This window comes from Vicugna pacos, chromosome 6 (assembly GCF_048564905.1).
Source record: "Vicugna pacos chromosome 6, VicPac4, whole genome shotgun sequence".
Lineage (NCBI taxonomy): Eukaryota > Metazoa > Chordata > Mammalia > Artiodactyla > Camelidae > Vicugna > Vicugna pacos.
This window is the reverse complement of record NC_132992.1, coordinates 69,357,779-69,382,354: the sequence shown is the minus strand read 5'-3', so window position 1 is coordinate 69,382,354 and position 24,576 is coordinate 69,357,779. Positions and strand designations below refer to the sequence as shown.

General features: G+C 44.7%; 1 protein-coding gene and 1 long non-coding RNA gene across 8 annotated transcripts in view; both read right to left on the bottom strand.

Moving 5' to 3' along the window:
• RGS6 (regulator of G protein signaling 6) overlaps window positions 1–24,576 on the bottom strand; it is a 498,121-nt gene that overhangs the window by 279,129 nt on the left and 194,416 nt on the right. The window lies entirely within an intron of this gene.
• LOC140697149 (uncharacterized) lies at window positions 15,164–16,499 on the bottom strand. 2 transcript variants are annotated; one of them, XR_012073988.1, is made up of 4 exons: window positions 16,369–16,499; window positions 16,157–16,234; window positions 15,925–16,032; window positions 15,164–15,520 (listed from the first exon to the last, which is right to left on the bottom strand). It is a non-coding gene; the product is annotated as an uncharacterized lncRNA (long non-coding RNA). The 2 variants fall into 2 exon arrangements; XR_012073987.1 differs by having other exon boundaries at window positions 15,925–16,121; window positions 16,213–16,234.

Below are 24,576 nucleotides of genomic sequence, written 5' to 3'. Positions count from 1 at the left end.
AGCTACACCTAGGTCTACCTTACAAGGCGTAATCCCAATCTCACGCATACAGCTAAGAGAAATGGGAGTTTTGTTCACCGAAAGACATGCACAGGGATGTTCACAGCAGTTTCACTCAAAAGCACCAAAAATTGGAAACAATTCAAATTTCCATCAATAGGGGAATAAATAAGCAAGTTGTGGTTTATTTACAAGAGGGGTTGTGGTTTATTTACAAGATGGACTGTGGTTTATTTACAAGATGGATTGTACACAGAATTGAAAAAAAAATACTGATACACACAGCAACATTGAAAAATCTCATAAATGTTCTGTTGAGGGGAAGAAGCCAGACAGCAGAGTACATACCACATGAGTTCGTTTGGTGAAGCACACGAATAAGAACAGACAGAAGCAATCAGTGGTGACAGAGGTCAGAATGATGGTGACACTGGGGAGCTACTGACAGAAAAGGAGCGCAAGGTGCTCCATCTAGGGTGGTGGTATCGACACGCTACATCCTGACTCAGGTGAAGGTTATATAGGTGTAGGGGGGGTGTGTGTGTGTGTGCGTGTGTGTGTAAAAGTTCACTGAGACAGATTAAGATTAGTGCACTTTATATTTTCAGCCTCTTCTACTTTAAAATGCTCTTTCTTGATAAATTTTCAGGCAGATTCAAATAGTTTATTAACTCATCACCGTTCACAGCCCTAAATTGGCTCTTTCCCAGCCTCCTCCCACCCCCGCCCGTCTTCCTAGCATCTGAATTCCCAGCAAGCTTCAGCCTTACTCTTGGCTCTTCCTTGGCTGTGAAGACAGAGAAGAGTCTGGTAGGTGGATAAAGGCATTTTAGTGGAAACAGGACACCGGATAGCTGGTTCACGGCCAAGTCCGCGAATGACCCTATATACCAATGGGGATCCTCACCCCTTTGGTGGCATCTGTTTCCGTAGAAGGTATGAGAGCTCTGAAGGTATGAGAGCAGGTCTGCAGGCCCATAATCAGCAACCTCAGTTAAGGAACAGGACGCCCGTCACCCCTTCCTGCAGTCCACCAGCGTGCGGGGACGCACACCTGAGTCATCTCTCCCCCGAGGGTGGGAGGAGGGATGGTGCCTTGCATTCTTGAGGTCCTCAAATACAGTTCTCCAAAATGCATGTTTCCCCACCACCCAACCAAAGTGCTCGAAAATACTGGATTTATCTGGCTGTTACGGGACAACACAGTCTACCTCATTCTAAGGTGTGAATTCAGAGAATCTGCACAGTGACTTGGGGCTCCACATAAGATGTGCCACTGGGAATTTATTGTCTTTGTTTTCAACTGAGAGCTCCCTCCATGGGATCCCATGTCCTTACAACTAGCCCTGAGATGAGGAGGTGGGGGAGCCCTGGCAGTAACCTAGGGAAGCAAAGATGGACATTTCTTTTATTTAATTTTATTTTTTATTGATGTGTAGTTGATTTACAATGTTATTTTCAGGTGTATAGCAAAGCAACTCAATTACACATACGTATATATATTCAGATTCTTTCCATTATATGTTATTACAAGAAATTGAATATGGTTCCCTGTGCTATACACAGGTCCCTGTTGTTTATCTATCTTATATATAATAGTATGTATCTGTTAATCTCATACTCCTAACTTATCCTTCCCCTTTCCCCTTTGGTAACCACAGTATGCTTTCTATATCTGTGAGTCTATTTTTGTTTTGTAAATAAAAGTTGTATTCTTTTTTTTAGATACCACATATAAGTGGTATCATATGATATTTGTCTTTGTCTGACTTACTTCACTTAATATGATCATCTCTAGGTCCATTCATGTTGCTGCAAATGGCATTATTTCATTCTTTTTATGGCTGAGTAATATTCCGTTATATATATGTATATATGTGTGTGTTTACATACATACACACACACACACCCCCCACATTGTCTTTATTCATCTCTTGATGGGCATTTAGGTTATTTCAAGGATGGGCATTTCCTAGTGATACTTCACAGCGTCAAGACACAGACACATTCAGCTAAACTCCATGGGCTGAGAGTTTGTTGATTACCAGATTAAGGAAGAGTGGGGACCAGCACTGCCCATCTTCTTAGGCCAATCTCCTTAATTCCTTATCATCCAGGGATCATCCCAGAAAGCATCTCCTTCACTTCAAGCATGCCCTCAGCATGACAATAGCAGCTCATTTGGCACATGCCAGCCACCAGGCAACCCAGCAACACCTCAGCACAGCCCTCAGCCTCGAGGAATCTCTGACCCAGTCCCACTGATGGGAGCATGCATTTGACGTTTCTGCGGTGCCTTATTTCATCCTAAACCAGTCTCCCAGGAGAGTTTCCAGTTTGCTAAGCCAATAACTAGTCTTCTCTGTTCCACACAAACTTGCTTGAAAGGAGTGTGTCTTATTTCATCTTTGCATTTTCCATGGGGCCAGCTAAGCTCCATGCCTAGACCATAATACACACTCAATTAAATTGTGTTAAATGAATGCGTGCATGCAGACTGAATGAAACAAGGAATTATAAATAAGATACACCATACTCGACTTCTAATTTTTGAAAAGTTGATTAGCGGCATAGAAGCCATGAAACATAACTATATTAAATGAAAGATCTAAAAATAATAGTGTGTTCAGACATACCCTGTCTTGCCTCCTTTTGCTTCCTCCTTTTTGTGCTGGAATATTTAACCAGAATACAAGAGCTCCAGGTGCATGGTAGGAAAACAGCAAACAGAACAAGAGAGTTGTCCAGGGTTTAGCGAGGATGGAGATGAGGATTTTCGGGGGAGGAAGATGCCTTCAAAGCAGAAAAGTTGTCAGGAAACCATTTAATAATTGCAGTAGCAAAAAAAGTTCTGCTTCGTGGGTGACCAGTCCATGGCACACAGTACGGTCCCTCCACTGTGTCTGGAACAGCTCCAGGCAGGGTTGGGCAAACCCTTACTGCATTCCCCAGAGAGAGGACCACCTGGGAGCCCTCCTGCCTCCATCCTTCTGTGCAGCAATGGAACATCCTGTATCCCTTTCCATTTCCTATCCAGTGACACGATAGGTTCCATTTTGCACAAGGGCCTCTGTGAAGGCTGACAACAAAACTGCCATCTCCTGAAGTCACTGTGACCCTCCGGCTCACAGCCATGCCACCAGGTGGTTAATGGGCTTAATGGGTCAACGTCATCTGAAGCTACATCCAGGCAACATCACTCCCCATCTTCAGGTAGTTGGGAGGCTCCTGGCCTGCAGGAGGGGTGAGGACCAGGACAAAAGCCTTAGCAAACAGTCCCTACACTCTGACCAGGTCCTATTCAGGCTTGGCTAGATATTGAGATGCAGAGAGGCATTTCCCCAAGAGTTGGATTATATGGAATATTCTGAGGAGGAGCCCTGGGGACCGAGGCACGTGTCCAAGGAGAAGCCACCATTCTGGACATCCCTCCTACACACTCGAGGCAGGGAAGGAGCTGGACCGTGGACCCCATTGCACAGCATCAGAGGCTGGGGCCCTAGAAATCTAAAAGGGTATTTTTTCCTTACAGGTGGCCTGAGAATCTTCTCAAACCCCTTGGTGGATGGGGAATTCTAGCAGCCGAGGGCATAGAAGGAGACGTGTGAAGTGCTGTTGAAAAAGAGGTTAAGTTCTTCCTTTTCTTTTGGAGGCATAACAAAGACACTTCTGTTTAACTATCATATTGAGGGGAGGAGGCAGGAGGTTGCCCAGAGGTTTGGATCTCAAGAATCTCGGGCTCATGGAGTATTTTTAAATAAAATTCCTGCGAGGCCCGAAGCCCATTTGGCCAGCTCCTGTTGAAATATCCATCACCCATTCAAGGCATGAGGTGAATGGAGAAAAATGGAAAAATGTGCCGTGTCAGGACGGCTTTCTCCCTAAACACATATTGTATCTGCCAGGCTCCTTGGCAAGTCTAAGCATGAAGGCGGCATCCTGGTGCCAATAACACCGGGGCTCGGTGGAAAACAATTCTGACACCGAGGTGGGCTATGGTGTACGTTTTCCTGGGCCAGAAAAGAGGATCCCAGGGGAAAGGAGTCTGCCTTTCTATGCTCACTCCTGGACCCCTGAGCACAGCCCTATAGCAAAGTTTCTCCACTTCGGCACGACTGACATTCTGAGCTGGAAAATTCTTTGTTGTGGGGGGCTGTCCTGTACATTGTAGAATGTTAGCCGTATGCCTGGTCCTTAGCTACGAGGCACCAGTAGCAACCCTTCCCCTCCAGTTGTGGCAATAGATACTGCCAGAAGTCCCTTAGGAGGCCAGGGTCAACCCTGGTTGAGAACTACTGCTTGAGAGCAAGAAAAGCCTCCGATAAGGTGAGGGGGGAAGAGATGGGATGCAGCCCTCTGTCGAAATGTCACTGGAGCGCAGCCTCCTTTCTCTCTCTGCAGAGGCACTCACCACCACCTGCCCCATGATGTATTTGTTTTTCTCTCTGGTTCCGCCCACTAGATGGTTGAGTCCTCCAGTGCAGTGACTCTTTGAGTCCCTGCTGTAATGCTGGTGCCTGGCACGCAGCGGGCATTCAATAAATACCCACCGAGCAGGCGAAAGGGATTCTAGGACACAGCACGAGATCTGATGCCAAACTGCTCACTTTTCATGTACTTAAAAAGCTAATGTTTTAAAGTCACAGCGGGTGGTGGTGGCAAAATATCGGAAGGGCGTCAGCAGGGCACCACCTGAGTTACACCCATCAATGCTGGGGAGTTCTCTCAGTGCCATGGTTTCCAAACTGTAGGCTGTATCCCCCTAGTAGGTAATGAAGTCAGCTTTGTGGGTCACAAACAGCATTCTTCTCAGTGGAAGAGAATGGAACAGCATGCAACAGAATGCAATACACCAAGGTATATCACATATACTGTTTCATAAACATTTGCATATATGTCTGTGTGTATACAATATATAACACATAATATAGAATATTATATAGACAGTTTATGCATATAAGTGTGTGAGTTCTCAGTGGTACAAAAATAAACTTTAAAAACCACAAGCTAATTTTTATAGTTCCCCAAACGGTAACTAAATACCACTCATTAAGCCTCAAGGGTGTTGTAAGGATAAGATAACGTTTGTAAAATGCATTGGCTTCCTCCCCTAGAAGCTTATACAGAAAAGCTATGACATCATTTCCAAAGGACTGCTGAGTGAGGTTCTACGGAAATCTAAAAGAGTTCAAACACATCCTAAATCATCACAGTTCTTGATTTTTGCAAACTAGCACAGCCCATTAGGAAGGGAATGAAAGTGATTTCCTTGGAAGTCCCACCCTGCCAATGAGTCATTTTCATATCCCTGAGCAGTCTGAATCTTTGTGAAACTTCCACATCTAAGTGAGTTAGCCAGACCCAGAATCACAAAACGCAAAGCCTTAGAGAATGACCGCAAGGCGTAGGCAAGCTCATCGACATGATCGAGGATCCGGCTTCTGGAGCCAGATGACCTGAGTTAGAGTCCTGAGAGACACTGGGCAGGTTACTTAACTTCTCTGTGCCTCAGTTTCCTCCTTTGCAAAATGGTATAATGATAGTCCCCATCTCATAAGCTTGTTGTAAGGATTAAATGAGAAATGCACATATAGCACTTGTTAATAATTCAGACTTAAACGTCAAGGTCAGGCTAACTGAACTCACACTTGGTAAGTGCTATTTATTGCTTCCCCTCCTCTGCCACTACACGTAGTAACAATGAAGCCAAGATGCACTACCAGGCTGTGAAGCCTTATAAAAATTAGAGAAAAGGTGTTTCCTTCTCTTGCTTCTGAAAGAGACATCTCACCCTTAAAATCTCAGGACATATCACCCCCAAGATATCTTAAGTGAAAACTAAAGGAAAGCTAAAATTTGGTAAAACCTCTATCATGATGGTACCTAATTTCTCCAGCACTTTGAATGGATCCCTGTGTTGGGAAACACTGATCTAGTGCTAGTGTGGACCATCCACAGAAAGCCTCAAAGAGTCTTCTTTTTTCTACCAATAACGGTTCTTATGTATTACATTCTTCTGCTAGAATTTTTGCACCAGATGTCATTCTTCTCTGTAACAATTGGCTGAAAAGAAAGACGCTGAAGGAATCTGTGTGGTCATACATGTAGGCATATGCATGCCCGTGCACACATCTGTGCACAAATTCTTTTGGCTTCTCTTTTTTCTTTTGTCTTCAGCATGTGTGTATGTGCAGGCATGAGAATGTGCATACATGCATGCGTGTATATATATGTGCACATATGTGTGTCTAATTAAGGAAAACAATGAGGTTTAGACATGTTGGTGTTTCAATAGTCTAGTTCTAGGCATAATGCAAGCCAATAAGCAAAAACGACCTAGATTTCTTAATTAAAAATGTATAAATATAAGGAATTCTGATGAAGCTTAAAATACTGGCTCCACCCAATCCAACACAGACAGCTATTCACAGACACATCCAATAAACTCATCCATCTTGTGACTATCTTGCATCTCCAGATATATAGGAAAAAAATTAGTAAATCTCTTATTAACACCTTAGAGGCTGATCCTTGGGAACTTTTCTCTACCTGTCATAGGTACAAGAGATTATTCTTGATTGGACTATTCTCTATACTAGGAATGAACAAAGAAAGAGATGAATATATAAATAATTGTACCTTCATGATAACAAAAAGATACATTTTATCATTTTAACTTGAATAATTAAGCTGTAGAAATCAACGTTGGCCTAAAGAAATTAAACATAGTCAAGTGAAAATAAGTTAAGGGACTTAAGAGAAATTAAAATTTATATTCTTGCATCTGTGTCTTCCTATAATTCAGCTTCCATGGGGATTTTGTGAAAGAGTAACCTCCTTACTCTTTTATGAAAGCTAGAAGAATTTTCACCCTTTAACTTTGGTGCTGCTAGGAAGTGAAGGGGCAGTTGAAAAAAAAAAAGATGGAAAGATGGGGAAGAGAGGAAAATTTACAAAATATATATAGGATAAATGCAAATTTGCAAATGTTTTGTAATTTTGGTGATTTCTAAAAAGTATCCACAATGTTTCACTCATATCACTCTTAAAGTCTACTTTGGTCTTTATTCAATAATCTGGATAATGGAGGTACAATAAGACCCTTTTGGTGGGCAGAGCCCATTAGTAAAAAGGGGATATATTACAGGTGCAAAAATTCTCCTAATACCCTATCTGTATATTAGCCAGGGAAGGCTAACGGCTGTAATAAACAGCCCCCACATCTCAGTGGCTTAATCCTAATAAAAGGTGATTTCTAGTACACATACCAATCAGAGGGCTATTCAAAGGGGCAGCTCTCTTGGGTGGCTCTCCTCTAAGCCACAAGGCAGGGACCCATTCTCCTTCCATCTAGCAGCTCTATCATCTCCAAGAAGAGTTTCTCAAATGTTAATGTGCACAGGTATCACACACTACCTGGGGATCTCACTAAAATGCAAATTCTGAATCTCTCCCCTGGATATTCTGCACCCACAGGCAGAGAAAGAAAAGGAGAAAGAGTAAATGACTGTGTGGGCAGGACTACATCACTTCCTCCAACATCCCATTGGCCAGTCTCAGTCACATGGCCACACCTAACTGCAAGGGAGGCTGGGTAATGTAGACCAACTATGTGTTCAGGAGGAAAAACAGTGTTATTAATGGTTAGCTACTTACAATAAGAAAAGAAGCCATAAAGTAAAGAGATTTCAAACATCTAAATCATTAATCCTTCCTACCTGTAAGCTCAAACCAAATTTATTCAGGAGCAAGAGGAACAATCCTCCTAAATAAGCCATTGTTTCTCTTGAAACTCTGAATCCTTAAGTCTAAAGCCTTCATTGTAAATTCTTAAAGCTGTCATAAAACAATGCACCACAAACATAAACTTAAACTTAAGCAAGTCATAAGGGACTGTCCACAGTTTCCTCCTCTAGAGATTGGATAAGTAGATTTTCTTCTTAGAAAAGATCTGTATTGTAATCCAAAAAAATTTCTGTTAACCCCTAAAAATAAAGCAAAATATTCACCCCTTGGATCCAAACAAAAAAGGTATCTCTATGTCATCACTTATTAGAAGAATCAATTCAGAAAGATTAATATGTTCTCCAACCTAAAGGGAGAGGAAGGGAGAAGTTCAGGGCCTGCAAAAAAAAAAAAAAATTGCTTAGTGGTTGGATTCTGTCTCATCCAAAGAATAACAGCTTCTCAAAAGAGAACAGTTAATACATAACAGGTTCACTTCCTGTGCTTGGTGTATATATTGATTCAAAAGTGATCAAGATGCAGCAGTGGGGGGTGGGAAGCCTATCTTCTTGCCTCAGGTTAAACCACCTGCGAGCCAAGGGGAGTGAGGCTTGGAGGTCATTTAGCCTTGAGAAGGTGGAAGAACAAATTAATTCTGAGCATCACCTGAAAGCGAAACCACCCTCAGGCAAGGGGGGCTTCCCCTGGGACCCCATGCTTTAGAGGGCTCTGCTGTGGCTCCTCCTCCTCTCAGGGCAAGGAGCCCTAGGCAGCAGGGGCATGTGCCCTAGTGGACTCCAACTTCCTCCTCTAGACCAGCACTTCCCCAGAGAAATGTTAGGGGAGCCGCAAATGTGAGCTAAAGTTGTTAGTAGTCACATTAGCAAGTAAAAAGGGAACAGGCAAAATTAATTTTGACGATATACTTCATTTAACCCAATATATTCAAAACATCATTCAACACATAATCAATATAAAAATATTCATGAGATATTTTATGTTCTTCACTTTTCATGTTAAGTCTTCCACATCCAGCATGTGCTTTACACGTGTAGCACAACTCAAGCAGAGCTCCATGGCCACGTGTGGGGATGGTCTCTGACAGCACTGTTCCAGACTGGGCTCTAGGTCACGGACCCCAGCATTCCCTGCAGACAGGAAGCCATGTCCACTCCCAGGGCCTGGGGAAGCCTCCTCTGAGCTCATGCTCCGAGGTCTGAGTGGGACCCAAGAGTACTGTTTGAAGGGGGTGTGGGAGGAGCTTCCACATGTAGTCTGGGTCCCATGAATGCACGCCAGGCCCTGCACAATGCAGGGGTGGGGCAGGGGTGGCTCTCCCTCAGTGCTACTGTGTGCCAAATAAATAAACTGTCCTTTCTACTGTTGGCTCTTTATATAAAACGCTATAAATCACATCATTACTGGCCCCTCTCATAGGGCTTAGACACTGATCGGCACAGGCAATACTGGCTGCATTCCCCTTCTGTACATGACAAATATTATATATTGAGAAAGAGCTCAGTAAGGGTTAGTGATTAATAAGAGAAGTGATATTCAGGCAGCCTGTGCTGGTACAGCTATACTGTGATAAATAAGTGATGAAACTTACTTCACCACTTTTTATCACTTATACTGTGATAAGCAATGAAAATATGTCTTTAATGGTGAGTAAATATAATTGTCCTGAGCTCCCTCAGAGTCCTCCATCACTGCCACTCAGATCCCTTCCCCATCCTCAATGCGTGAACACCAGGCACAGCCAGGATCTTCCAGGCTGGTGCTCCAACAGGACCAGAGTCTCTGATCAACACCCCTGCTGTACAGACTGCTCCTTATTCCAATGATCACCCTTAGCTATTTACCATTAGCTACTGCATTTTGCATATCCTGACCCATTTCTCCTTTCGATAATGATTTAGTTTACTTGCAATAAACAAATGGTCCTTATTTCATATTGACTGTCAATTAAATTTCTGGAATAAGGATTCTGTTTTACCACTGATGTGCCCTAAAGTTTTGTTAGTTGTTACAATGGTTGGGATAAGGAAAGATAAAGCAAGAAGGTCAGAGGAATCACCTGGCATGCAGTGAATTCTCCTCTGCAGAGTACTGTTATGTAGAAATACAGATATAATCAATACGAAATCACTGTTCAGTGTTCAGACAGCACAGAGGACAGAGTCCAGGGTGGTCCTCAATAGTCCACATTTCTTGGAATTCATGCACCTGTGTAATGCTCTCCCTTGGGTGTAGACAGGAACTGTGACTTGCTTCCAATGAACTAAATATGACAAAGGGGCTGGGATGTCACTTCTGTGACTCCATTAAATGGACCTGTAACTCCTGTCTTGCTAGCAGACTCCCTTCCTTGCTGGCTTTGATGAGCCAAGTTGCCATGATGGGGAGGACCATTCAGTGAGGAACTGAGGGTGGTCTCTGGCATACAGCCAGCTGGGACCTGAGGGACTTCAGTCCAACAGCCCTAAGGGAGCTAAATTCTGCTAACAACTATGTAAACGGGCTTACATGTGGCTCATCCCCAGTCAAGCTTTTAGATAGGACGTCCGTCCTGTACGATTCCTGGATGGTGGCCTCGTGAGTCCCCCTGAAGCAGAGGACTCAGTTAAGCCATGCCCAGATTCCTGACCCATGGATGCTGTCAGATCATAAATGTGTTTTGTGTTAAGCATCTTTGTGGTACTTTGTTATACAGCCATAGAGAGCTAACACAGTTAGCAAATGTGCTTTGGCTGAAATGTACAAAAATGCGTGTATACACATGTACACACATATAAATCTGTGTATGTGTAGAAAACTTCTGGAATAAGCAACTCTTACCAGGCAGTCCCTTGAGAGAAAGAGACAGATCCCGAGGGAGAGAAGAAAAATTTTACTTTGCTTAACCTTTTGTATTACTTTAGTTTTGTTGCTGTGTTCATGTTTTAGATTTATAAATTTAAAAAAAATCTAGCTTAAATGTACAATAATAGGTTTGAGATCATTTTTATTCCAAAAAATATTATGTGCCCAAGAAAATATTTTGATTTTTCGAACTTCAATCCTGTATTTCTAACCAGGATCAGGTGATTAAGCCAATAAAACATGAGTCCAATAGCTCTGATGCACTAGTTTTGCAAGAAGGGGACCCTCAAGGGACTAGCCTTGTTGATCTTGGGGCAGGAGCCCTGGTGAGTGGGGGCAGGGTGTGCCTTAAAGGACCCGGACTGAGTTAGGGAGAAGGTACTGGGGTTCACCTTTTGGTTTTTCAGATGATGCTTTGAACCTGCTTGACACCTCTGCACCTCCACTTCCTTTCTAAGAACAAGCAGCAGGAACTGTCTTTTCAGGCCACTACACCCAATAAATAAACACTCTCCATTTAAAACAAATTCTCTCTTTCAAAGTGGCATTCATCTGAAATGTGCAAGTGGACTGGTGAGGAATTGAAAGAAGTTAAATTACTGAATTGAAAGCAGTGCCCAACATTGAAAACAGTACCTGGCAAAAAAAAAAAACAAAAAACAAAACACACACACACACACACACAGAATGATCTGATAGACAATGAATGAAAAAGCATTAAATGAGTCCAGCTTCCAGGCCTTGAAAACTGCCACCAAAAATTAGGTAGAAAAAAACATTGACCACAAACTGAGAACATGTGACAAGGAAGGAACTAGATCAGTGGGAGTCTGGAGGGTGATCGCTGCCCCCACCATCTGTGTTACATCTGCTAGAATCAATAGGTCTACAGAAAAGGGTGGGGTTTTTTCCTTTGCTATCAGATAGCATTTTCAAATTGTGAGATGGACCCACTCCTACCAATCCTTTCTGACCTCAAACCTTAAGAGTGGCTCCTATGTTTCCGTCGATTTCTCAGGCCTCCCTCCGCCTTTGGTCTGCTTCTGAAGTCCGTCATAAACAGGCTTCTGTAATACTCGGCGAGCTAGTGTCACCATTCAGTGACATCTTCCCCATTCAGACAGTTCCTGAATTGGGAAGCCCCTCGGTGTGTGGAAGAACATAATTCCCTACTCTCTCTTCCATATAAGTTTATGAGTCTGTATTCAGGATTAACACTGAGAAAATAAGTACCTAGAGAAAGGGGGTCACAAATATAACAAATGATTGGAAGCCCTTGAATTCCACTCATCTACATGTTTTTGAAAATAAGCAATACAGTAAAAGAAACAGAAAACTACAACAGAAGTGAAGGTTTTGAAGGCAGGAGACAATGGAAGTAACAGAGACAAGGGAATTATCTGACCATCAGTTAAAAAACAGTAACGTATGTTAAGGTCTGTCTGTCTGTCTGTCTGTCTCTCTCAAAAATGGGGCTAGAAGGAGGGGTGGTTTGAAGGAACCTGCACAGGAAACACAAATGTTAAAACACTCAAATCAGTTACTGTGGATTAACTCTAGGATCTCTGTGTCCTCTAAGGAGCTTGGATAAATTCAGTAATACAGGGAGTTCATACAAAGAGGCTTCCTAGAATGTGTGACAAATTTACATCAGTGCATCATGACACTCAGCATAGCAGGCATTGCTGGAAAGGGTTTTAACTTCCAAAACAACACCCTGTCAGCAGAGGACAGGCCCGTCTGTGGATTTCAGAGGACCAGAGGACCAGGCAAAACGAGGAGAGACTCTGAGCAGACCCGACACCAGGGAGAGCCCATGCCGGTGGCTGGCTGCCGGGCCTCCTCACACACGCGGCTCAGCCCAGTGCAGTTGCTCTTTTCAGCAATATTTTCAGAAAACGAAGGGCTGGCATTTGTAAACATGCTGCTTGGGTGGAAAGATGCCCATGCACTAAGCAAGCTGTAAAAACCCATGTGGGACATTTTGCCAGAACAAAACACGAGACCACAACAAATAAAAGCAGGGCCCTCAAGGAAACCTAGCAACATGCTTTCAAATCATGAGCTCAGACACAGCTATTTGTTGTAAAGCATAACTGCCTGCAGCTGGGGTGGAGGGAGACCATACTGCGCATCATGGGTGAGGACAGGCTTTAAAAAACTACGGCACTTTGTGTTTCCTCACGGTGATTCACTGAACTGCTTCATTCCTCCTCTTCGCACGCTGTTCTCCTTAAGCCAATCTACATGTCTGGTCAATGTCCTCCCAAAGCTGTCCTTGAATCTCCAGGCTGGAGCACATACACAGGATGTGATGCCTCCTTGCCTGAGTCGGACTCCCGTTCTAGGCTTGGTGAGCAGCCCAAGGTGAGGGTCCTGGCTTCTTTAGAGTTTTTCTAAGAAGTCTAGCATGGTTCCCAGCTCCTTGTCGAAACTCACAAAGCTTTAGTAGAGCTACCACTGATGTTGGTGCCCACAGAGGAGGTGGACCTATAAGGAGATCTCACCTTCCTGGTCCCACCCCAGCCCTAGTTGGCTGCTCACGCCATGTTCTCTTCATACATTTGCAAATCTACCCTGAATTTATGAATAGAAAATAAATGACTTGGCTATATACCTAAAACTAACACAACATTGTAATTCAACTACACTTCAATTAAAAAAGAGAAAGAAAGAAAAAACAGAAAATTTATTTTCAGAAAAAAAAAAAGAAAAGACATGACAACAATCAGGGTCATCCAGCACCTTATCAGGCCTGATGGAAAATAACTTCAAACATGTTACATTTGTTAAGATTCTAGAATAAAAAATAGTTACAAATTTACATCATTATTTATTCAAAATGTATCTCTACGACTTGAGTTATCACCATTCATTTCAAGATAGATAAAAAGGGGAAAAAGGAAGGGAAGAAGAGAGGGCAGGGTTAAGTCGGGAAACATCCCACTTCTGGCAAAGGAACCTTTTTTTTAATTGAAGTATACTCAGTTTTCAATGTTCCGTCAATTTCTGGTGTATAGCACAATGCTTCAGTCGTACATATACATACATACAGTCCTTTTCATATTCTTTTTTGTTATAGGGTACTAAGATATTGAATATAGTTCCCTGTGCTATACAGTAGAACCTTGTTGTTAAGCTATTTTATATATAGTAGTTCCTATCTGCAAACCTCGAACTCCCAGTTTATCCCTTCCCATCCCCTTCCCCCATCCCCCATAACCATAAGTGTGTTTTCTGTGTGTGAGTCCGTTTTGTAAATAAGTTCATTTGTGTGTTTTTTTAAGGTTCCACATTTGAGTGATATATGGCAATTCTGTTTTGGATCCCAGAACCGCATCATGCTGTTTCATAACTATGGGCTACTTGCTCAGTCTTTCTGAGGTTCAATCTCCTCATCTATAAAAGGGAACATATCTTTATATCTAAGGGTTGTGCTGCGGATTTGAGGGAGGGGCTGATTCACTCCAGGTGCCGGACGCAGACAGTCTCTAACCATGAATTCCAGGTCCTGTTCTCTCCTCCCTCTTTTCCCTGTGCCCTCCCCCAGGGCTGGTCAGCCAGGGGGCTGCAGGGAACATCCTGAGAGCAGCCGGAATGAAATATTCCATCTGAGTTTTACTTGATACAATGAGTACAACAAACAACCTGCAAATCAAAGATTTAGTTTTCTTTTTTACGACCACAGAGCCACAGAGTTCTGAAACCCTGTGCCCACAGGCAGATAACGCCTACCCTCTCCTGGGCTGTCCTGTATTCTCCTAAGAAAGTTTCTTTGCATAAAAGAATACAAAATGCTACAAATGAAAAGGCAGGCTGGAAACAAGGAGGGGTAGGAGAGGACAGGTTTAATAAATCAGCTTCCTGGCTAGAACAGGTCTTTTTTTTTCCCTAAAACTTTCTTAGGTGACCAACCACCAACACATTGAATGTTTTCATCACATTTACCTCCTGCTTTTCACCCGTTCCTCCTGCCACCCGCCACCCAACCCAGAAAAGAGTAATAGCCCATGTCTCAACTGGTCCTTGAGCAGAAACTTTCTCTTCCCCTATTTTCTTTTCTTTTTTTATATTTTTTATTGAGTTATAATCATTTTACAATGTGGTGTCAAATTCCAGTGTAGAGCACAATTTTTCAGTTATACATGAACATACATATATTCATTGTCACGTTTTTCTTTCACTGTGAGCTACCACAAGATCTTGTATATATTTCCCTGTGCTAGGGATTTGAAAGTTTCTACAACTGCAGTTTTGCTTAAATCCAAGTGTCCCTCACCTGGGCTTCCCCCAAGATCTCCAGTTTTCTAGGCATTATGATTCATGCATTTATTTTTAATGGCTCAAATGAAACCCTCACCAATCTCACATACTTGCAGGAGTCCGGTACCCTCTTCACAAGTTCTGTGGATTCCTGGCAGGTTTATTGTCTCTGTCATCTGCGATTTTGATTTGTGGGTCCCACTGAATGTTATTTGCATTTCAGCTCCTATAGTCATTCTCTTTTGCCGCCTCAAACTAATATAGAAACCATCTGAGTTCTAATTTCCCAGAAATAAGTCCCTCATATGTACAGTAGGCTTTTGTGAAGGTTTTGGGGAGGGTGGTGGACAGAAGTTAGAAACCAGCAAAGCTCGGTAATAATTAAGCATTACTGTCCTGCTGTCCTGTCCCCCACCTTAGGGACGATCTCCTGTCCGAGCTCCTCAGTCCCCTGCTCCAGACATCATGCTGCCCAGACCCACATTCTCATCATATGTTGCCCCTCATCTCTCCACTCCCCAGAACTCATTAAATTCTTCCCACTTCATTTTGCAAAGTAATCCGGACTTATGTCTATTCTGAAGCATCCTTCCAGACCACACTGCAGGGACTGGAGGCGGACCAGGGTCCATGCCTTTCACACTCCAGAAAGTCCATCAAAGGTATTTACCTAAGAAACAAGTTGAAATAAATCCAACCCTTCCTTCTGAGTAACAGAAAAGCAATCCCCCCCCCCCCCCCCCCCGCTTTCTGCTGCACTAATTAGGCATTGTATGCTGGTTAATGTAAATGAACAATGTCAAGCGCATACAAGTGCCAATTACGGGCTATATCCTAGGCAAAGTTTTGATTCTTGAAATTTCACATCACTCAAAGTTCACAGCAGCATTCTGCTCTGCTATTAGCCTTGCCCTTGAGGATACTATAAAAACACAGTGGAAGAGATGAGAAGAAGAACAAAAGAGATGGAACCATTTGAAGTCAAATACCCTGGGTAGGATCGCTTACTCCCCCTGGGCTTCCCACAGAACTTAAGAACGAGAGGCAAACAAAGAAAACAGAAGCAGCGCGTACAGTGGAAGAAAGAGCTCACGCTTTTCCTCATTCACGGTCCCAGCACTCTAGTTGGTAGATACGGTCAAATAGTTCGATTCAAGCAAGACTGGCCGTGAACACGACTCTCTGTGGAAGACATCGTCACTCAGCAATCCCGTAGTTTTGTTAATTGCTAAGGTTGGGGCAGGGGAGGGCCCAGAATGACATGCAGAAACCTTGTGGAAAAGGAATATTTCAGCAATGACCTCACCACAGTGTCTTCCTTGAGCCTCCCTAAGTCCATGGCACCGGCACGGAAGATCCTACCTGGCCTCCTCCAACATTGGCTCTGGGGTCAGAATTGAGAGAAATAAGCAGAATTCACACACACTCTTTCACAGTCCACTGTGATACTTACAAAACTTCCACTAAACAAGGGAAGGTCTACATCTATTACCACCACCTCCTCTTGTATTTATTTACCTGCTGCCATCCTTGGATCCTGCAAATGCTGCAAAATAGGTTTTTATCAGTTCCCTAGGGCCACCATGACAAAGTAGCACAAAGTGGCTTAAACCACAGAATGCATTTTTCACAGTTCTGGAGACCGGAAGTCCAAGATCAAGGTGTTGGCAGGTTTGGTTTCCTCTGAGGCTTCTCCTCTTCCCTTGGCTTACAGATGGCCACCTCCTCACTGTGACATCACATGACCTCATCTTTGGGCACACACATCCCTGGTGTCACTCTATGTGCCCAAATTTCATCTTCTTATACAGATACCAGTCAGATTGAATTAGGGCTCATCCTAACTTAATCACCTCTTTAAAGGCCCTATCTACAAATACAGTCACATTCTGAGGTACTCGGGGTTGTGGGCTTCAACATATGCATTTCCGGGGAACACAAACCAGCCCCTAACAGTGGTCCAGGTAAATAACTCACCAACAGAACTGAGTCTTTCTCCACCTGACACCACCTCCGTCCATTTCTGCCACGTGTAATTAGACAACAGGAATCATTTGTAAACCAAATAGTAGTCTCCTCTGGCATTTGATGCCTCTTTTATATATCTATTTGCTTCCAGTTTTATAAAGTTGTTTTGATGATGAGGGCAGAAAGAAGGAGCTGTAATTCTGCCTTTATTAAAGCACACTGGGTTTGTTGAAAATCACTTCTCTTCTTGTACCAGAGTTCAATGGGCTTTGAGCTATAATAAAGGTATTCTCAGTTGCCCAGGGAGGTGGTGTAGATTATACCTAAGCTTTTGATTCAGTTGAACATCTGTCATTACTGAGCACCAACTATGTCCCAGGCATTATTGAGCTCTCTAGTACAAGGCTAAGTCGGTCTCAGTGCTTACCCACTAGTTGGCGCATATTCCAGTGGGTACAAAACACATGCATAAAGAACTATACATACTTTGTATGGTTAAAAAAATAATTTTATAAAGCACTTTAAATTGAATTTAAATTTTTGAAATTAGCAAGATTGGTCAACTTTACAGACATCTGCAACATTCCAAGTCGGCAATACACGGTCATATTGGTGACATCACCCTTCAGCCCTGCCTCATCACTAAGAGATGCTGACTTCTCCCCAGTTATTTTTGTTGTCCATGCTTGAGGATGCAATAAGAACCCTGGTAAGGACCACACTTCGGAGAACAGGGAGGAACTTCATTTCCGCTCAGTGCACTGAGTCTCATTGGGGGTCCTAGAATAAATATCACCGGCTGTATCTGTATGTTGAGCCTTGGAAACCAAACCCTTACATGGGGGTCGGCTGGCAGAGCCAGCATAGGATGGGGAAACCCGAGGCAACTCAGTTCCACGTATCTGATATAGGAAGCCATCGCATTCAAAGACTACCTTTACTATCAAATAGCCAAGAAGGGTTCAAGGTACAGCCTCCTGAACAGTGTTACAACCCGTGACGCACTGACCAAAAGGCACAGTTTTTCTTTGAAATCCTTCTCCCTCAACGACTGCCTCTTTGATCATTTCTCGGGATCAGAACACCCTTGTTCTGTCCCAAGGCCATCCTACAGTAGCCCATTCTTTGACCTCACCTTCCAGGGGAAAAACCTGTCAGTCTGGAGTTCTTCTTCTCTTCAGTAGGCGTGCTCAGCAGTGAGAGAGAATTTAAGCACCCTGCCATACGCCCTGGGATGGTTCACCCCGTGCTCTTTGAGCCTTATCTGTCAAATAGAACTAATCCCTCTTACTCCACAGGGTTGTTTTAATGGCAAAGAAGAAAACAAGGATGTGCTCGGTGATTCATAAGACATTATAACAGTGGCAACAATAGTAAGAGCAGCTAACGCTGGCTGGAAGCCGACTGCAGACGAGGCACTTTGTGTGGATTAGCTCGTTTATCCTCTAAACAACCCTATAAGCAGGTGCTACTATTATGCCCATTGTTCAGATGAAGGAAAAAATCAGAGAGGTTGAATCATTTGCCGAAGGTTGCACAGAGACAAAGGGGCAGAGCTGGGATTCAAAGCCAGGCAGACTAGCTCCAGAGCCCTGGTCATTTCCCACAACGTTCTACAGGATTTTCTCAACATTCTGTCCTTGGTGCTCAGGCTAGGGTCCCTAGCTAGTGATCACACGTTACTACTTGACCATTACTAGGTGAACAGATTCACTCAGGAGTTCATGGCTGCTATTTTCATTCCTCTTATGTGAATGGAGTGCATGTTTACAGAAATTATATTAAAACACTGCTTTATTCAACCAAGTCATTCCAGTAATGGGATAACAGGCACCAAGAGATGACGAACATAATTTGGGGCAGATAGTGGTAGAGGAGGGTGTGGCTGGGTCTTGAAATACCTCTTCATAGAGCCAGTAATTACCTAAATGTAAGGCCCTAAAAGAGAAAGTCTCCAAAAAGACTGAATTTTATGGACTGAACTGTGCCCCCCTCCCCAAAATCCATGTTGATGTCCTAAACCCCTGGTGCCCCTGGAATGTGACCATATTTGGGGACAAAGTCTTTATAGAGGCAATTCAACTAAAATGAGGTCACTAGGATGGTCCCTAATCCAATAGGACTGGTGTCCTTATAAGAATAGGAGATTTGGACACATACAGAAAGAAGACAGTGAGAAGACGGCCATTAGCAAGCCAAGTGGAAAGACCTGGCACAGATCCTTGCCTTATGGCCCTTGAAGGAACCAACGGTGCCAACACCTTGATCTCAGACTACCAGCCTCCAGAAGTGACAGAACATAAACTTCTGTTGTTTAAGCCACTTAGTCCGTGGTACTTTGCTACGGCAGCCTTGGCAAACTAATACACTGGCCAAGAGAATATTGTGTCCCGGGGGAGGCACCAGACCTCAGAGAAGGGAACAGGATGGCTGAAGGAGGGCAAGTCCTGCCTCTTCACACTCCCTTACATCATTTCATTTACCCTTCACAACAAGCCAGCATTTAAGTATTATTATTCCCCCACCTACACACGACTGCCAAGTGCATATTCCTAAAATATTTCTTTCAGCATGTTGCCCGCCTGGCCAAACACCTCCGGTAGCTCCCCACTGTCTCAAGGACAAAGTTCAAATTCTTCCCAAGGGGTTCAGAAAAAATCCTTTGTCATTCATCAGCCACAGAACAGGAGGCACCCTGGCTCAGCGGCACACATCCACATCATCGTGGCAAAGGAAACCTGGCCTCTCCCAGGACGAGGGGAAGTTGTACACCCACACAGACCACCTGTGCTGCTAAGGGACAAGAAGCAAGGTTTCCTACAGGGGAGACTTTCCCCAGTTCCAAGTGGGTAACAAACCTACACACCTGGGAACTGAAAGGTTCTCCAACTTCTAGTGCTGCAAATCCTGAGCCACATCCCTCCTTCCACTGGCCAAATACTCAGTCTTCTCAAAATCCTTTGCTTTTAGTGACTAGGGGTCCACTTCCAGGTGAAGACAATGCCACGGGGCAGTGCTTAGTTAAATCACTTTTTCTTTGCTGCCAGTGCATAGTGTTCTTTCTTCTAAGGAATCCAGAAAGATCTTTGGAGACATTACCTAATTCAGCACTTTTTATATGAGTGCTGAAGGGTGTTATCAGCCTGGTTTGGGAGAGGAAATTACTTCCACAAGAAGACACAACCAAGAACATCTCCGCCTTTCCAGGGGGTCCTGGATCATTACAACAGACTAAGATCGGTCTGGGGCTCCCCTGGTTCCAAGTCCATCGGTCTCTGACCCTTTCAGTCTTGGTCGACTTGAGAGCTCCAGTCGTCATGTTTCTGGAGGATGTAGAGCCCTATCACCTGGCCAGAAGGCAGGCTCTGGAGTCCGCCCTGCTGTCCCTCGGAGTGGCCAGTCCCACGCGAGCATAACAAATAAGCTGCTGCCTTTTCCTTTGGCCCCAGCTTGTGGACACAGCCCACACCACTGGCCCTTTGTCCTCGTTCCTCTCTGACCTTTTCCTGCTGGCACTGCAGATTGCATCTTGCTAGAGAACTGTCAATCTGCCTGGTCCTTGCCGTCAATCTGACCCTTAGCAGCCACATCCTGTCTCTCTAGACTCATCAACCTAACAAGTAGACATTCCCCGGAAACTTTTCCTGCCACTTAATTAGACCTCTTGGGTGAAAATGTTCTGACATCTCCCGAGTCCATTTTTACCCTCCCACTCCCCCTACTCTGCCACCACCATTTGTTCTGCCGTCTTTGATGCCAAGTCCCTCCAGTCACAGGTCCTCAAGCCTGCCTGCACACTGGAATTATTCACAGAGATGATAACATTCCCCAAACCCAGGCTGCACCCCAGACACTATCTCAGACTTTCCGGAGCAGGACCCAAGCATCAGCGTTTCCGTGAAGGTCCCCAGGTGATTCTGCTGTGCAGCCAAGCCCAAGGGCGATTGTTCTAGGCCACTTCCCCAGTGGAACTTCATCTCCTCACAGGCACTGAGCTGCGGTCCCAGCATGGCAGAGGGCTGCACCCAGGTAGGAAATGACAACATCAGAAAATAGCACGAAAGCCAGAGAATGAAGATAAAGTGGTCCCCAGCCATCTCAGGAGATGCGATGATCCAAACAGCTAACATTAGAAGGGGAAATTGCCACTTGTGGGGCATTTGCTGCTGTGCTGTTGAAAGTGGGTCAGAGCTTCATGTTATATTCAAAAAACGGCATGTAGTGCACCATAGCTGGTAGTCAGAAAGCCTGTCATAAACCTAAAGAATCCAAGCCACTAGTAATTAAGGTTGGAAACCAGAAAGAACCTCCATCGCAGCCCAGCTCACTAGCCTGGGCTTTCTGATACCCTGGGGATAAGTCATTTCTCCGAAAACGAGACAATTGCATTGGGCATCCTCATATAGTATGACTAGTCTGCAATGTGGGTGGTGAGTTCTGGAAGATCATAGGCTGGGTGGGAGGTTGAATAAGCTGAACTTTAAGATGCTCTTTAGTGCTGGAGGGTTTTTGATTCAGGTGACAAGCCCTGAAGGTTTTAGAGGAGGCTAGGAAGAACATGCCCTGTGGTCTGCCTGGGCCCCTGTTCTGCTCCGCAGAGCTAAGCCAGGCCGGGGAGAACAGAATGCCCTGCTGTTCAGACAGAGTCAGAGGTTGGATCTGGCATCGCTGCAAGGCCTGAGCTAACTGGAGACAATCATTCCGGTTCCAGAAAGCTGGGGGTGTGACTCAGTGATAGCCAGGAGGACTGTGTGGGTGAGAGGGGCCCCTGCACTCAGAAGGGAACAGTTCATTTTTCTGCCTTGTTTACTGGCTTCCCAGAGAGCCAACAATGAAGGCTGCTAGCGAACCAGGCCACGGTGATGTTTACTTCGCTCTCATCACCTGCATACAGACAGCTAGATTTGCTCAGGGCCTTGCTTTCCACCCACTACCATGGGCTGCCTCACCTCTCCCAGGCTGGCAGGGCACCCCTGAGAAGTGCTTTTCTTAGTGTGCTGCTTGGTAACATGGTTATGCCCTTGTAACTCATCAAGGTTCCCTTGAGGCCCCAGCCTCGCGGGGGAGCACCCACGGGGAAGGGGTGTGGGGTCTTCCCCATTTACTGGGAAAACAGCAGTCGGAGCAAACAGTGTGACAGCTGGTTACAGCGACAAAAATAAAGAAATAAAATAAGGCAGGCAGAAGGAGCGCCTATTTAGAAAGGAAAGATTTGGAAACTTGAGTTTGGTGGGATGAAATTAATTACAAATTGCTTTCGTGTCAGTTGGCTAGAGCCTGATGCCAAGACATCGGATTCCCTGCACAGCCTGGTTAGCACCATGCAGGGAGATCAAAGTCCGTGAACACAAACTACTCCCCTCGCCCTCATCAAACGGTCCCCCAACGTCTCACTGATAATAAGAGAAGGAGCCTGGGAAAACAGTTAACTGTGCTTCTCAAAAGCAGGTCAGCCTTCATGCAAATATGGTCACCAGTGAAAAGGAGGTAAACTGTCTTCACGTCCCACTGCTCTCTTTACGCTCTGCTTAATGCAAGGCTCAGTCCACCTTCTTCCCTAGGCTTGGCTCCAAACCTGTGGTCCCAGGGAGTGCCGGGATGGACAGCCCAGCAGCCCTGTAACCCAGCAGCCCATCCTACAGGGGGAGGCTTCCAAACTGTGCTCCAATAAGAACCCTCAGGGGCTGATTCAGGGGCACCAATTGGGCTTCAACAAGGTGCAGGTTTCACATAGCACACTGCTGGCATTTGGGGTGGGGTCCTTTCCCATTGTCTGGGGCTGTCCTGCACTTTTCAGGACATTTTACAGCTCTAGTCCCCACCCGCCAAAGGCCGGTAGAGCTCTCCACCATCAGAGAAAGCTGACTATGCTCCCACTGCTTTCTGAAAGGCACGTGGAAAGGCTGATAACAACGTCCCTGGCAGAGAACTCCGGGAAGGGCATCGCACTCATATACGTCTTATTTGTGCAGGCTTTCTGCTCAAACTTCCTTCAAACAAATGTTGACAGTTTACAAAACAATGGTATGCCGGCCACTGTTCCCCTGGAAGCCAGAAACCCTGCTACAGAGCGGACCCACGCGGTCACCCGGCAGCCGCTCCGCTAGGCAGCTGCTGGGATGGCTCCAGCGATCAGGAAGGGGCTGCCCTCGGAAGGAAGCCCACATCATCGCTGGGCCCTTGGCCAGGAAGTTCCACTTTCTCCTGCACGGAAATTTATCTCCCTCTGACTTCTACCCGCTGGGGCTGAGTCCGACCTCTAACGGCCACAAGAAGTTTGTTACCTCTTCCGCACAGCTGCCCTTTAAATATTTGAAGAAAGCTGCCTTATCTCTCCCAATTTCACAGGCAGCTTAACTCAATTCTTCCCATACAGGCTTATCATTAGGGGATCACTTTCTATGTCTCAGTCACTTGACTGATGTGATCTTTGATTATCACAAAAAAGCCATCAGGTAAGCTTATTATCCCAATTTGATGGAGGAAGAGGAGCAATCAGCTTGACTCTACACAAGAAGTAAAGGGCATGGCCCACATTTACTTGTTTTCAAGTCCCTACTCCTTTTATTACAAACCTGCGGTTCCCACACCTGACTCCCAGAGCCCCCTGGGAAGGTATATTTTAAAAATAGCAATACACAGGTTCTCAAACAGATTTAATGAACCAGAACCAGATGATTCTGATAGACCTGATTCAGCGATCAGCATTTAAAACCTCCTGCCTCCTGGGATGCTTAACCTCCTCAACATCCAAGTTTCCCTTTTTGGAGGGAACAAGCTTTCTTTTTTAAAAAAAATCAACATTTTGCCTACAATGTGTAAACCCAAGGGTGGTCTGACCGGTACACTCTGGGACAGACCCACTGCCTCCCTTACTCTGGGCTGATGTGCCAGCGATGGGACCTGAGTGTGCATCGCATCACCCAGAGAGAGGGGGAAACTCCACCCAAGCACACAGCCACCAACACCTGCTGGAGATTCAACACGGCCACGCACCTCAGATTTTGTCCCCACGCCTTCTTTTCCCCCATCCTCATCTCCGTGAAGCGCATCTCTTGAAGGCAATTAAAATTACACAGTGTCCTGATTTCAATCCTCCTGTAACCACGCTGAATATTTTCCACTTACAAAAAATTAAGTTTTAATTAAGTTTTTTCATCAAAACACCAGTCCCACTGATAATGTGAAGAAGGTCTGAGAAAGTAATTACGTGCACAATCTGTTTTTGACACACTTCCTTCTCCACTGGGACATCCTTCCTGTCTCCTTTACTTCATTAGCAATCCCCTGTTGCCATAGGAAGGCCTGCTTTCTTCTCTATTTACCAGAACAGAGACAAAGAACCGGGTTTCCTCCTTTGTACACAACAGCAGCTCCTCCTGCACTGAATGAACTCTTAGGCATCAGGTTACACCTGTGAGTCTTCACTGTTCCATTTCCCCTTGTTGTGAGCATCTTCCGCTGCAGGTCAAAGAGCCAGCCAGGCTTATATGGGGGTACTGTGGGGGAGCCGATTACTTTTGCTTCCCATCTCCCACTACCTAGCCATTACGTTAAGAAATAGGCTACTGGGAGTTTGAAATATGTAGATACTGACAGGCATATGCAGAATAGATAAACAAGATCATACTGTATAGCACAGGGAAATATATACAAGATCTTGTGGTAGCTCACAGAGAAAAGAATGTGACAATGAATATATGTATGTTCATGTATAACTGAAAAATTGTGCTTTACACTGGAAATTGACACAACATT